Genomic DNA, 12,101 nt, shown 5'->3' with positions numbered 1-12,101 from the left:
TGGTGGCCTGTCACGGCCGCCGAGGCTCAGGGACGCTGCCCCACCCGAGTGCTCCACGCTTCTCTCACCTTCCGCTCCCTTGGCCTCTAGTCTCAGAACGGCGAGAACAGGCCCGGAAACTGCAAAGACCAGTTATTCCTTTCTGTTCTGCCCGGTGCGGCTCCCGAGATGGCGGGGTGCAGCGGCAGCAGGTCCAGGGGTTCCCAAAGGCGTGGATACAGTTGCCAAAGAAGAAACGACACGCAGACAGCGTACCGTGGATCAGCAGCCTAGCCAGGTTCTAGCCAGGCGCTTCGGGGGCTTCTCTGTCCCAGGACCACCAGGTCTTGGCAAGATCTGTCCCCTGAAAGCTCTCTTGGAGATCGAGGACGATGACCACGACCACAAGCCTAGGGCTGAGAAGCTCTGCCAAGCGGACCCTGCTTTCTTTTATAGCCCGGGAGCGTGGTGGGAGGAGCCAAATCAGCTGGCTGCAGGCTGCACCAATCAGCCGCCCTCAGGACTGGAAGCGTCACCGCTCCAGCACCAGCAGAGGGCGCCACTAGCCCGCCAAAGCGATTCCTGGGGCTTGTGGAGGACATTGCCGTTTTCTTGATTGAAGAGGGGACAATACAAATTTAGACAGGCTCCGGGGGGGTGAGGGGATGGGGGTGGGGCGAGGACAAGCCCCCTGCCTTCTCACAGACAGTCCCCTGCTTGCCCTTCCCAGAACTGGGGAAGTCCAATCACCTGGCTCTGCCTTCCCCCAGAGGGAGGGTTGCATTGGCGCTTCTCGACCAGCCGAGGGCGGGACGGGCTCTTCAGCCCCGGAACCAGTCAACCCAATCTCTGTTATCCACAGCCAAAGACTATATCGGGGCCGGGCCATCTGGTCGACCGCCCCGCCCCCCTCCCCCGCTCCCGCCGCTCTCCCTCTCTGGATTGATGGCCAGGCCCATGCTGAGATACCAAGTCCGGGCCTGGCCATCTGGGCTTGCCAAAGCGTCAGCGCATTGAAAAGCTGGATCAGGGTGTTTTCTAAGGGGTTCTTTCTTTTGTTGTTGTTGTGGGTATTTTTTTAAGTTTTTTAATTTTTTTTTAAGGAGGGCTTTGGGGTTTTTTTTTTGTTTTTTTTTTTTGTTGTTGTTGTTTATTTTCGTTTTTTTTGTTCTGTGTGTGTGTGTGTGTGTGTGTGTGTGTGTGTGTGTGTTTGTGTGTGTTTGGATGTTTTTTGTGGGAGGGCCTGGGAGGCATCTCATCACAGGACTTGTAGGTTCTCTTGATTTTCCATAAGGTTCTGACAACTCTGTGTCCAGAAGGTGTTCGCTTCCTTCCGCCTTCGATGTTCCTTATGTTTGCTTCCTTTACCGTCTCCTGCAGCACTGTCGCTCTCCTTCTCTTGACTTTGTGCTATGCTTCCGATTGTGGCTGTCTCTCGTTGCAAGCTTTTCTGGAGAGTTGCTACCACGTGTGTTTCGACGTCTACGACTTTGTCCACCAGAGTCAACTTCTCTGTGGCCCCTTGTCAAGGGAGAATTCCTGATATGAAGTGGTGAGAAGCTCTCTGGAGGCCAGTTCTCTCCATTTGCTGACGCTCGAGGCTGTGCTCCAGCAGCATAACCTCTGTCGTATTTTTCATACCACTCTCTGTATTTTCTCTCCCACTCTCGGTAATGCTCGTTTTCAAATGGGTCTCTAAAGTCAACACTCCTCCCGTAATAAGCTTTTCTGTCATATGGTGGTGGAACTTTACTGTATCTATTAAAATGTGCACGTCCTGTTTCCCCTTGTGGTACAGTCCGTTTATTTGGAGACTGTCCCCTAAATGCTTGAGGGGACCTTGTTCGCGAAGGACATCGCGTACATAGTGGTGACCTTGACCTAGACCGACGATATCCATGAGGTCTAGACCTTGGGCGGTCATTTCGACTCTTGCCTCTGCCCCTTCTGGGGTATGGGTGTGATCGCGAATAGGAACGAGAGTGTGAGCGGCTAGGTGATCGAGAATAAGAAGGTGAGCGCGTTGAACCAGATCTTGATTTAGAGTAAGTAGAAGGACTTCTGGAGTATGAGGAACCACCATAGGGATATGTAGACTCTCCTTTTAGCCGTCGCTGCTCTGGGTAGAATTCTTCCCCGGGTCCAAGTGGCGCTTGTGTTGTTGGGATGGTATTTGAATGAGCAGTCTGCACTCCTGATGATACCCAAGGCGTCGACAAATTGGCTGGCGCTGGAGGGAACCCGGGGGGAGGGACGCTATACCCAGCAGGTGGTGCCTGTCCGAGCAAAGATGGGGTTCCAAGCACAGGCACCGGGTAACCTTTCTCCTCCACAAGGGCAGTCATTGCTATGGAAGAGGTTCCCTGTGAATGTTCTGAGGCAAGGGCTGTGGCTCGCACTGTTTTATGTTCGGAATCCCGGAGAGGCCCATCTGACTTTTCCCAGTGGACTGATGTGGAGACCGTTGCAGTTATATCAGGTCCAGGCACTGGGGTGGATGAATTTCCGGGCACAGCAGGGGCTAAGGAAGACTGATTAGAAGTGAAGGAAGATATAGAGGGAGCCGGGTGGCCTGAGGAAGTCGTCACTGGAATCCTGGGAGGATCTTGTGGTCTTGATATTGGAGATCTCAGCAGAGGCTGTAGATTCCGCTGAATGAGAGGTCTCGGAGGCGGTATCCGGGGTGGCGGTGGGGGTAACTGGTTCCGCAGTCTTTTTGCATAACCACCAGTTCCATTGGTGAAGTTAATAACAGCCTGTCGCAAGAATTTATTGGCAATTAAAGCATCGGGAGAGACATCATGTTGATGACACGTGGGGCACGTATGGTCCTCTGATTCCAAGAGCGCTGTTCTGATACACTCATCACAGTAGCTGTTTGCACAGCAGGGAATGACAGCGGCATCAGTCACGATGTCTTTGCAGATGGGACACAGCAACTCGTCTGGGATAGGGTCGTCCTTTTCAGAAGACGAAGAGGGCTCCTCTGGGAAGAAAGGTGGCCTTTCTTTCTTCCCAATTGCGTATGCTTCTGCCTCTATAGTCGGGATCGCATATGTTCCAGTGTTGGTGAGCTTTGCACCTTTCACGTTAGGATCTTTCACTTCCACCATGAAACTTCTGGGGATTCCAGTGCTCCTTTTAATCCTAGGACGACGTTCGAAGCGTTCACGCCCCTTTGTGGGGCAGTTCTGAATATAATGGCCGGGTCTACCACAGCGGGAACAGGTATAAGATGGAGGTGGTGGACCTAGAGGCTTCTTCATGTAATTGACGGGGCCGTATGCCTGGGCAGATTGCCACATCATGGCTTTAATTTTATCTTCTTCAGAAGCATTGGCTTCAGCCAGATTGGCAGTCTTTGTAAGCTGGGCCAGAGACATCGATGCAGAAGAGTCATCAGCGACCGTTGAAGTGCCCATCACTGGTTCAGTTGGCCGTCTAGCGTCCGCCTTGCTTGTAGATATCACAGCTCCAATAGGAATTCTTCTAACAATTACAGACACGTTCTTAGGAATCAGAGCATTGTCATCGGTGTATTCTTCCTCGGTCTGCGCGTTGGTGATCTGCAGGTCGCACTTGGCAGCTTTCAGCTTCTCTCTCCCCATAATCAGCTTCTTGAGGTCGCGGAGGGAGATGTGCCGCCCATCAAAGGTGGCGATGGCATAGTTGAGTTGGGAAGCGAATTTATAATGCACACAGGCCATGGTGCCAAAGGACTCCTAGCGAAGGTCGGGCGCGGAGACGTGGACACGCTCAAGATATGTCTAGTTGTCAACTTAAGAGCAGAATATGTCGGTACAAAGAACACCCGAAAGACACCGAAGGACCGCAGGCCGCGGGTTCAACACGCCCTCCCCACAGCAAGGGCGTGAGAACCGCAATCCACACCCTGAGCGCAGAATCACTTCAGGGGCTGGAGGGCGAACCAGGGCGGGAGGGCCAGGGGCTCCGCCCAGGGGCACTGCGTCACCACCAAGCCTGCAGCGGGCCTCACCACCCAGGCGCCGCGCGGGGGGTGGGGCGGGGGGGGGGGGGGCGGTTGGGCGGCCAGGGGCCTTGGTGGCCTGTCACGGCCGCCGAGGCTCAGGGACGCTGCCCCACCCGAGTGCTCCGCGCTTCTCTCACCTTCCGCTCCCTTCGCCTCTAGTCTCAGAACGGCGAGAACAGGCCCGGAAACTGCAAAGACCAGTTCTTCCTTTCTGTTCTGCCCGGTGCGGCTCCCGAGATGGCGGGGTCCAGCCGCAGCAGGTCCAGGGGTTGCCAAAGGTGTGGATGCAGTTGCCAAAGAAGAAACGACACGCAGACAGCGTACCGTGGATCAGCAGCCTAGCCAGGTTCTAGCCAGGCGCTTTGGGGGCTTCTCTGTCCCAGGACCACCGGGTCTTGGCAAGATCTCTCCCCTGAAAGCTCTCTTGGAGATCGAGGACGATGACCACGACCACAAGCCTAGGGCTGAGAAGCTCTGCCAAGAGGACCCTGCTTTCTTTTATAGCCCGGGAGCGTGGTGGGAGGAGCCAAATCAGCTGGCTGCAGGCTGCACCAATCAGCCGCCCGCAGGACTGGAAGCGTCACCGCTCCAGCACCAGCAGAGGGCGCCACTAGCCCGCCAAAGCGATTCCTGGGGCTTGTGGAGGACATTGCCGTTTTCTTGATTGAAGAGGGGACAATACAAATTTAGACAGGCTCCGGGGGGGTGAGGGGGTGGGGGTGGGGCGAGGACAAGCCCCCTGCCTTCTCACAGACAGTCCCCTGCTTGCCCTTCCCAGAACTGGGGAAGTCCAATCACCTGGCTCTGCCTTCCCCCAGAGGGAGGGTTGCATTGGCGCTTCTCGACCAGCCGAGGGCGGGACGGGCTCTTCAGCCCCAGAACCAGTCAACCCAATCTCTGTTATCCACAGCCAAAGACTATATCGGGGCGGGCCATCTGGTCGACCGCCCCGCCCCCCTCCCCCCGCTCCCGCCTCTCTCCCTCTCTGGATTGATGGCCAGGCCCATGCTGAGATACCAAGTCCGGGCCTGGCCATCTGGGCTTGCCAAAGCGTCAGCGCATTGAAAAGCTGGATCAGGGTGTTTTCTAAGGGGTTCTTTCTTTTGTTGTTGTTGTGGGTATTTTTTTAAGTTTTTTAATTTTTTTTTAAGGAGGGCTTTGGGGTTTTTTTTTGTTTTTTTTTGTTGTTGTTGTTGTTTAGTTTTGATTTTTTGTTCTGTTTGTGTGTGTGTGTGTGTGTGTGTGTGTGTGTGTGTGTGTGTGTGTTTGTGTGTGTTTGGATGTTTTTTGTGGGAGGGCCTGGGAGGCATCTCATCACAGGACTTGTAGGTTCTCTTGATTTTCCATAAGGTTCTGACAACTCTGTGTCCAGAAGGTGTTCGCTTCCTTCCGCCTTCGATGTTCCTTATGTTTGCTTCCTTTACCGTCTCCTGCAGCACTGTCGCTCTCCTTCTCTTGACTTTGTGCTATGCTTCCGATTGTGGCTGTCTCTCGTTGCAAGCTTTTCTGGAGAGTTGCTACCACGTGTGTTTCGACGTCTACGACTTTGTCCACCAGAGTCAACTTCTCTGTGGCCCCTTGTCAAGGGAGAATTCCTGATATGAAGTGGTGAGAAGCTCTCTGGAGGCCAGTTCTCTCCATTTGCTGACGCTCGAGGCTGTGCTCCAGCAGCATAACCTCTGTCGTATTTTTCATACCACTCTCTGTATTTTCTCTCCCACTCTCGGTAATGCTCGTTTTCAAATGGGTCTCTAAAGTCAACACTCCTCCCGTAATAAGCTTTTCTGTCATATGGTGGTGGAACTTTACTGTATCTATTAAAATGTGCACGTCCTGTTTCCCCTTGTGGTACAGTCCGTTTATTTGGAGACTGTCCCCTAAATGCTTGAGGGGACCTTGTTCGCGAAGGACATCGCGTACATAGTGGTGACCTTGACCTAGACCGACGATATCCATGAGGTCTAGACCTTGGGCGGTCATTTCGACTCTTGCCTCTGCCCCTTCTGGGGTATGGGTGTGATCGCGAATAGGAACGAGAGTGTGAGCGGCTAGGTGATCGAGAATAAGAAGGTGAGCGCGTTGAACCAGATCTTGATTTAGAGTAAGTAGAAGGACTTCTGGAGTATGAGGAACCACCATAGGGATATGTAGACTCTCCTTTTAGCCGTCGCTGCTCTGGGTAGAATTCTTCCCCGGGTCCAAGTGGCGCTTGTGTTGTTGGGATGGTATTTGAATGAGCAGTCTGCACTCCTGATGATACCCAAGGCGTCGACAAATTGGCTGGCGCTGGAGGGAACCCGGGGGGAGGGACGCTATACCCAGCAGGTGGTGCCTGTCCAAGCAAAGATGGGGTTCCAAGCACAGGCACCGGGTAACCTTTCTCCTCCACAAGGGCAGTCATTGCTATGGAAGAGGTTCCCTGTGAATGTTCTGAGGCAAGGGCTGTGGCTCGCACTGTTTTATGTTCGGAATCCCGGAGAGGCCCATCTGACTTTTCCCAGTGGACTGATGTGGAGACCGTTGCAGTTATATCAGGTCCAGGCACTGGGGTGGATGAATTTCCGGGCACAGCAGGGGCTAAGGAAGACTGATTAGAAGTGAAGGAAGATATAGAGGGAGCCGGGTGGCCTGAGGAAGTCGTCACTGGAATCCTGGGAGGATCTTGTGGTCTTGATATTGGAGATCTCAGCAGAGGCTGTAGATTCCGCTGAATGAGAGGTCTCGGAGGCGGTATCCGGGGTGGCGGTGGGGGTAACTGGTTCCGCAGTCTTTTTGCATAACCACCAGTTCCATTGGTGAAGTTAATAACAGCCTGTCGCAAGAATTTATTGGCAATTAAAGCATCGGGAGAGACATCATGTTGATGACACGTGGGGCACGTATGGTCCTCTGATTCCAAGAGCGCTGTTCTGATACACTCATCACAGTAGCTGTTTGCACAGCAGGGAATGACAGCGGCATCAGTCACGATGTCTTTGCAGATGGGACACAGCAACTCGTCTGGGATAGGGTCGTCCTTTTCAGAAGACGAAGAGGGCTCCTCTGGGAAGAAAGGTGGCCTTTCTTTCTTCCCAATTGCGTATGCTTCTGCCTCTATAGTCGGGATCGCATATGTTCCAGTGTTGGTGAGCTTTGCACCTTTCACGTTAGGATCTTTCACTTCCACCATGAAACTTCTGGGGATTCCAGTGCTCCTTTTAATCCTAGGACGACGTTTGAAGCGTTCACGCCCCTTTGTGGGGCAGTTCTGAATATAATGGCCGGGTCTACCACAGCGGGAACAGGTATAAGATGGAGGTGGTGGACCTAGAGGCTTCTTCATGTAATTGACGGGGCCGTATGCCTGGGCAGATTGCCACATCATGGCTTTAATTTTATCTTCTTCAGAAGCATTGGCTTCAGCCAGATTGGCAGTCTTTGTAAGCTGGGCCAGAGACATCGATGCAGAAGAGTCATCAGCGACCGTTGAAGTGCCCATCACTGGTTCAGTTGGCCGTCTAGCGTCCGCCTTGCTTGTAGATATCACAGCTCCAATAGGAATTCTTCTAACAATTACAGACACGTTCTTAGGAATCAGAGCATTGTCATCAGTGTATTCTTCCTCGGTCTGCGCGTTGGTGATCTGCAGGTCGCACTTGGCAGCTTTCAGCTTCTCTCTCCCCATAATCAGCTTCTTGAGGTCGCGGAGGGAGATGTGCCGCCCATCAAAGGTGGCGATGGCATAGTTGAGTTGGGAAGCGAATTTATAATGCACACAGGCCATGGTGCCAAAGGACTCCTAGCGAAGGTCGGGCGCGGAGACGTGGACACGCTCAAGATATGTCTAGTTGTCAACTTAAGAGCAGAATATGTCGGTACAAAGAACACCCGAAAGACACCGAAGGACCGCAGGCCGCGGGTTCAACACGCCCTCCCCACAGCAAGGGCGTGAGAACCGCAATCCACACCCTGAGCGCAGAATCACTTCAGGGGCTGGAGGGCGAACCAGGGCGGGAGGGCCAGGGGCTCCGCCCAGGGGCACTGCGTCACCACCAAGCCTGCAGCGGGCCTCACCACCCAGGCGCCGCGCGGGGGGTGGGGCGGGGGGGGGGGGGCGGTTGGGCGGCCAGGGGCCTTGGTGGCCTGTCACGGCCGCCGAGGCTCAGGGACGCTGCCCCACCCGAGTGCTCCGCGCTTCTCTCACCTTCCGCTCCCTTCGCCTCTAGTCTCAGAACGGCGAGAACAGGCCCGGAAACTGCAAAGACCAGTTCTTCCTTTCTGTTCTGCCCGGTGCGGCTCCCGAGATGGCGGGGTCCAGCCGCAGCAGGTCCAGGGGTTGCCAAAGGTGTGGATGCAGTTGCCAAAGAAGAAACGACACGCAGACAGCGTACCGTGGATCAGCAGCCTAGCCAGGTTCTAGCCAGGCGCTTTGGGGGCTTCTCTGTCCCAGGACCACCGGGTCTTGGCAAGATCTCTCCCCTGAAAGCTCTCTTGGAGATCGAGGACGATGACCACGACCACAAGCCTAGGGCTGAGAAGCTCTGCCAAGAGGACCCTGCTTTCTTTTATAGCCCGGGAGCGTGGTGGGAGGAGCCAAATCAGCTGGCTGCAGGCTGCACCAATCAGCCGCCCGCAGGACTGGAAGCGTCACCGCTCCAGCACCAGCAGAGGGCGCCACTAGCCCGCCAAAGCGATTCCTGGGGCTTGTGGAGGACATTGCCGTTTTCTTGATTGAAGAGGGGACAATACAAATTTAGACAGGCTCCGGGGGGGTGAGGGGGTGGGGGTGGGGCGAGGACAAGCCCCCTGCCTTCTCACAGACAGTCCCCTGCTTGCACTTCCCAGAACTGGGGAAGTCCAATCACCTGGCTCTGCCTTCCCCCAGAGGGAGGGTTGCATTGGCGCTTCTCGACCAGCCGAGGGCGGGACGGGCTCTTCAGCCCCGGAACCAGTCAACCCAATCTCTGTTATCCACAGCCAAAGACTATATCGGGGCGGGCCATCTGGTCGACCGCCCCGCCCCCCTCCCCCCGCTCCCGCCTCTCTCCCTCTCTGGATTGATGGCCAGGCCCATGCTGAGATACCAAGTCCGGGCCTGGCCATCTGGGCTTGCCAAAGCGTCAGCGCATTGAAAAGCTGGATCAGGGTGTTTTCTAAGGGGTTCTTTCTTTTGTTGTTGTTGTGGGTATTTTTTTAAGTTTTTTAATTTTTTTTTAAGGAGGGCTTTGGGGTTTTTTTTTGTTTTTTTTTGTTGTTGTTGTTGTTTAGTTTTGATTTTTTGTTCTGTTTGTGTGTGTGTGTGTGTGTGTGTGTGTGTGTGTGTTTGTGTGTGTTTGGATGTTTTTTGTGGGAGGGCCTGGGAGGCATCTCATCACAGGACTTGTAGGTTCTCTTGATTTTCCATAAGGTTCTGACAACTCTGTGTCCAGAAGGTGTTCGCTTCCTTCCGCCTTCGATGTTCCTTATGTTTGCTTCCTTTACCGTCTCCTGCAGCACTGTCGCTCTCCTTCTCTTGACTTTGTGCTATGCTTCCGATTGTGGCTGTCTCTCGTTGCAAGCTTTTCTGGAGAGTTGCTACCACGTGTGTTTCGACGTCTACGACTTTGTCCACCAGAGTCAACTTCTCTGTGGCCCCTTGTCAAGGGAGAATTCCTGATATGAAGTGGTGAGAAGCTCTCTGGAGGCCAGTTCTCTCCATTTGCTGACGCTCGAGGCTGTGCTCCAGCAGCATAACCTCTGTCGTATTTTTCATACCACTCTCTGTATTTTCTCTCCCACTCTCGGTAATGCTCGTTTTCAAATGGGTCTCTAAAGTCAACACTCCTCCCGTAATAAGCTTTTCTGTCATATGGTGGTGGAACTTTACTGTATCTATTAAAATGTGCACGTCCTGTTTCCCCTTGTGGTACAGTCCGTTTATTTGGAGACTGTCCCCTAAATGCTTGAGGGGACCTTGTTCGCGAAGGACATCGCGTACATAGTGGTGACCTTGACCTAGACCGACGATATCCATGAGGTCTAGACCTTGGGCGGTCATTTCGACTCTTGCCTCTGCCCCTTCTGGGGTATGGGTGTGATCGCGAATAGGAACGAGAGTGTGAGCGGCTAGGTGATCGAGAATAAGAAGGTGAGCGCGTTGAACCAGATCTTGATTTAGAGTAAGTAGAAGGACTTCTGGAGTATGAGGAACCACCATAGGGATATGTAGACTCTCCTTTTAGCCGTCGCTGCTCTGGGTAGAATTCTTCCCCGGGTCCAAGTGGCGCTTGTGTTGTTGGGATGGTATTTGAATGAGCAGTCTGCACTCCTGATGATACCCAAGGCGTCGACAAATTGGCTGGCGCTGGAGGGAACCCGGGGGGAGGGACGCTATACCCAGCAGGTGGTGCCTGTCCAAGCAAAGATGGGGTTCCAAGCACAGGCACCGGGTAACCTTTCTCCTCCACAAGGGCAGTCATTGCTATGGAAGAGGTTCCCTGTGAATGTTCTGAGGCAAGGGCTGTGGCTCGCACTGTTTTATGTTCGGAATCCCGGAGAGGCCCATCTGACTTTTCCCAGTGGACTGATGTGGAGACCGTTGCAGTTATATCAGGTCCAGGCACTGGGGTGGATGAATTTCCGGGCACAGCAGGGGCTAAGGAAGACTGATTAGAAGTGAAGGAAGATATAGAGGGAGCCGGGTGGCCTGAGGAAGTCGTCACTGGAATCCTGGGAGGATCTTGTGGTCTTGATATTGGAGATCTCAGCAGAGGCTGTAGATTCCGCTGAATGAGAGGTCTCGGAGGCGGTATCCGGGGTGGCGGTGGGGGTAACTGGTTCCGCAGTCTTTTTGCATAACCACCAGTTCCATTGGTGAAGTTAATAACAGCCTGTCGCAAGAATTTATTGGCAATTAAAGCATCGGGAGAGACATCATGTTGATGACACGTGGGGCACGTATGGTCCTCTGATTCCAAGAGCGCTGTTCTGATACACTCATCACAGTAGCTGTTTGCACAGCAGGGAATGACAGCGGCATCAGTCACGATGTCTTTGCAGATGGGACACAGCAACTCGTCTGGGATAGGGTCGTCCTTTTCAGAAGACGAAGAGGGCTCCTCTGGGAAGAAAGGTGGCCTTTCTTTCTTCCCAATTGCGTATGCTTCTGCCTCTATAGTCGGGATCGCATATGTTCCAGTGTTGGTGAGCTTTGCACCTTTCACGTTAGGATCTTTCACTTCCACCATGAAACTTCTGGGGATTCCAGTGCTCCTTTTAATCCTAGGACGACGTTCGAAGCGTTCACGCCCCTTTGTGGGGCAGTTCTGAATATAATGGCCGGGTCTACCACAGCGGGAACAGGTATAAGATGGAGGTGGTGGACCTAGAGGCTTCTTCATGTAATTGACGGGGCCGTATGCCTGGGCAGATTGCCACATCATGGCTTTAATTTTATCTTCTTCAGAAGCATTGGCTTCAGCCAGATTGGCAGTCTTTGTAAGCTGGGCCAGAGACATCGATGCAGAAGAGTCATCAGCGACCGTTGAAGTGCCCATCACTGGTTCAGTTGGCCGTCTAGCGTCCGCCTTGCTTGGAGATATCACAGCTCCAATAGGAATTCTTCTAACAATTACAGACACGTTCTTAGGAATCAGAGCATTGTCATCGGTGTATTCTTCCTCGGTCTGCGCGTTGGTGATCTGCAGGTCGCACTTGGCAGCTTTCAGCTTCTCTCTCCCCATAATCAGCTTCTTGAGGTCGCGGAGGGAGATGTGCCGCCCATCAAAGGTGGCGATGGCATAGTTGAGTTGGGAAGCGAATTTATAATGCACACAGGCCATGGTGCCAAAGGACTCCTAGCGAAGGTCGGGCGCGGAGACGTGGACACGCTCAAGATATGTCTAGTTGTCAACTTAAGAGCAGAATATGTCGGTACAAAGAACACCCGAAAGACACCGAAGGACCGCAGGCCGCGGGTTCAACACCCCCTCCCCACAGCAAGGGCGTGAGAACCGCAATCCACACCCTGAGCGCAGAATCACTTCAGGGGCTGGAGGGCGAACCAGGGCGGGAGGGCCAGGGGCTCCGCCCAGGGGCACTGCGTCACCACCAAGCACCACCAAGCCTGCAGCGGGCCTCACCACCCAGGCGCCGCGCGGGGGGTGGGGCGGGG

The 12,101-nt window shown here is 53.9% G+C and overlaps 2 pseudogenes; both read right to left on the bottom strand.

Annotated features, from left to right (window-relative positions):
- Positions 1-1,800: 1,800 nt before the first annotated feature.
- On the bottom strand, positions 1,801-3,686 carry LOC138998545 (E3 ubiquitin-protein ligase RBBP6 pseudogene; annotated as a pseudogene).
- Positions 3,687-10,597: 6,911 nt separating this feature from the next.
- On the bottom strand, positions 10,598-11,484 carry LOC138998544 (E3 ubiquitin-protein ligase RBBP6 pseudogene; annotated as a pseudogene).
- Positions 11,485-12,101: the final 617 nt, after the last annotated feature.

This window comes from Myotis yumanensis, unplaced genomic scaffold (genome assembly GCF_028538775.1).
Source record: "Myotis yumanensis isolate MYYU_CA2020_CCGP unplaced genomic scaffold, mMyoYum1.0.hap1 SCAF_20, whole genome shotgun sequence".
NCBI classification, from domain to species: domain Eukaryota; kingdom Metazoa; phylum Chordata; class Mammalia; order Chiroptera; family Vespertilionidae; genus Myotis; species Myotis yumanensis.
This window is presented reverse-complemented; position numbering and strand designations above follow the sequence as displayed.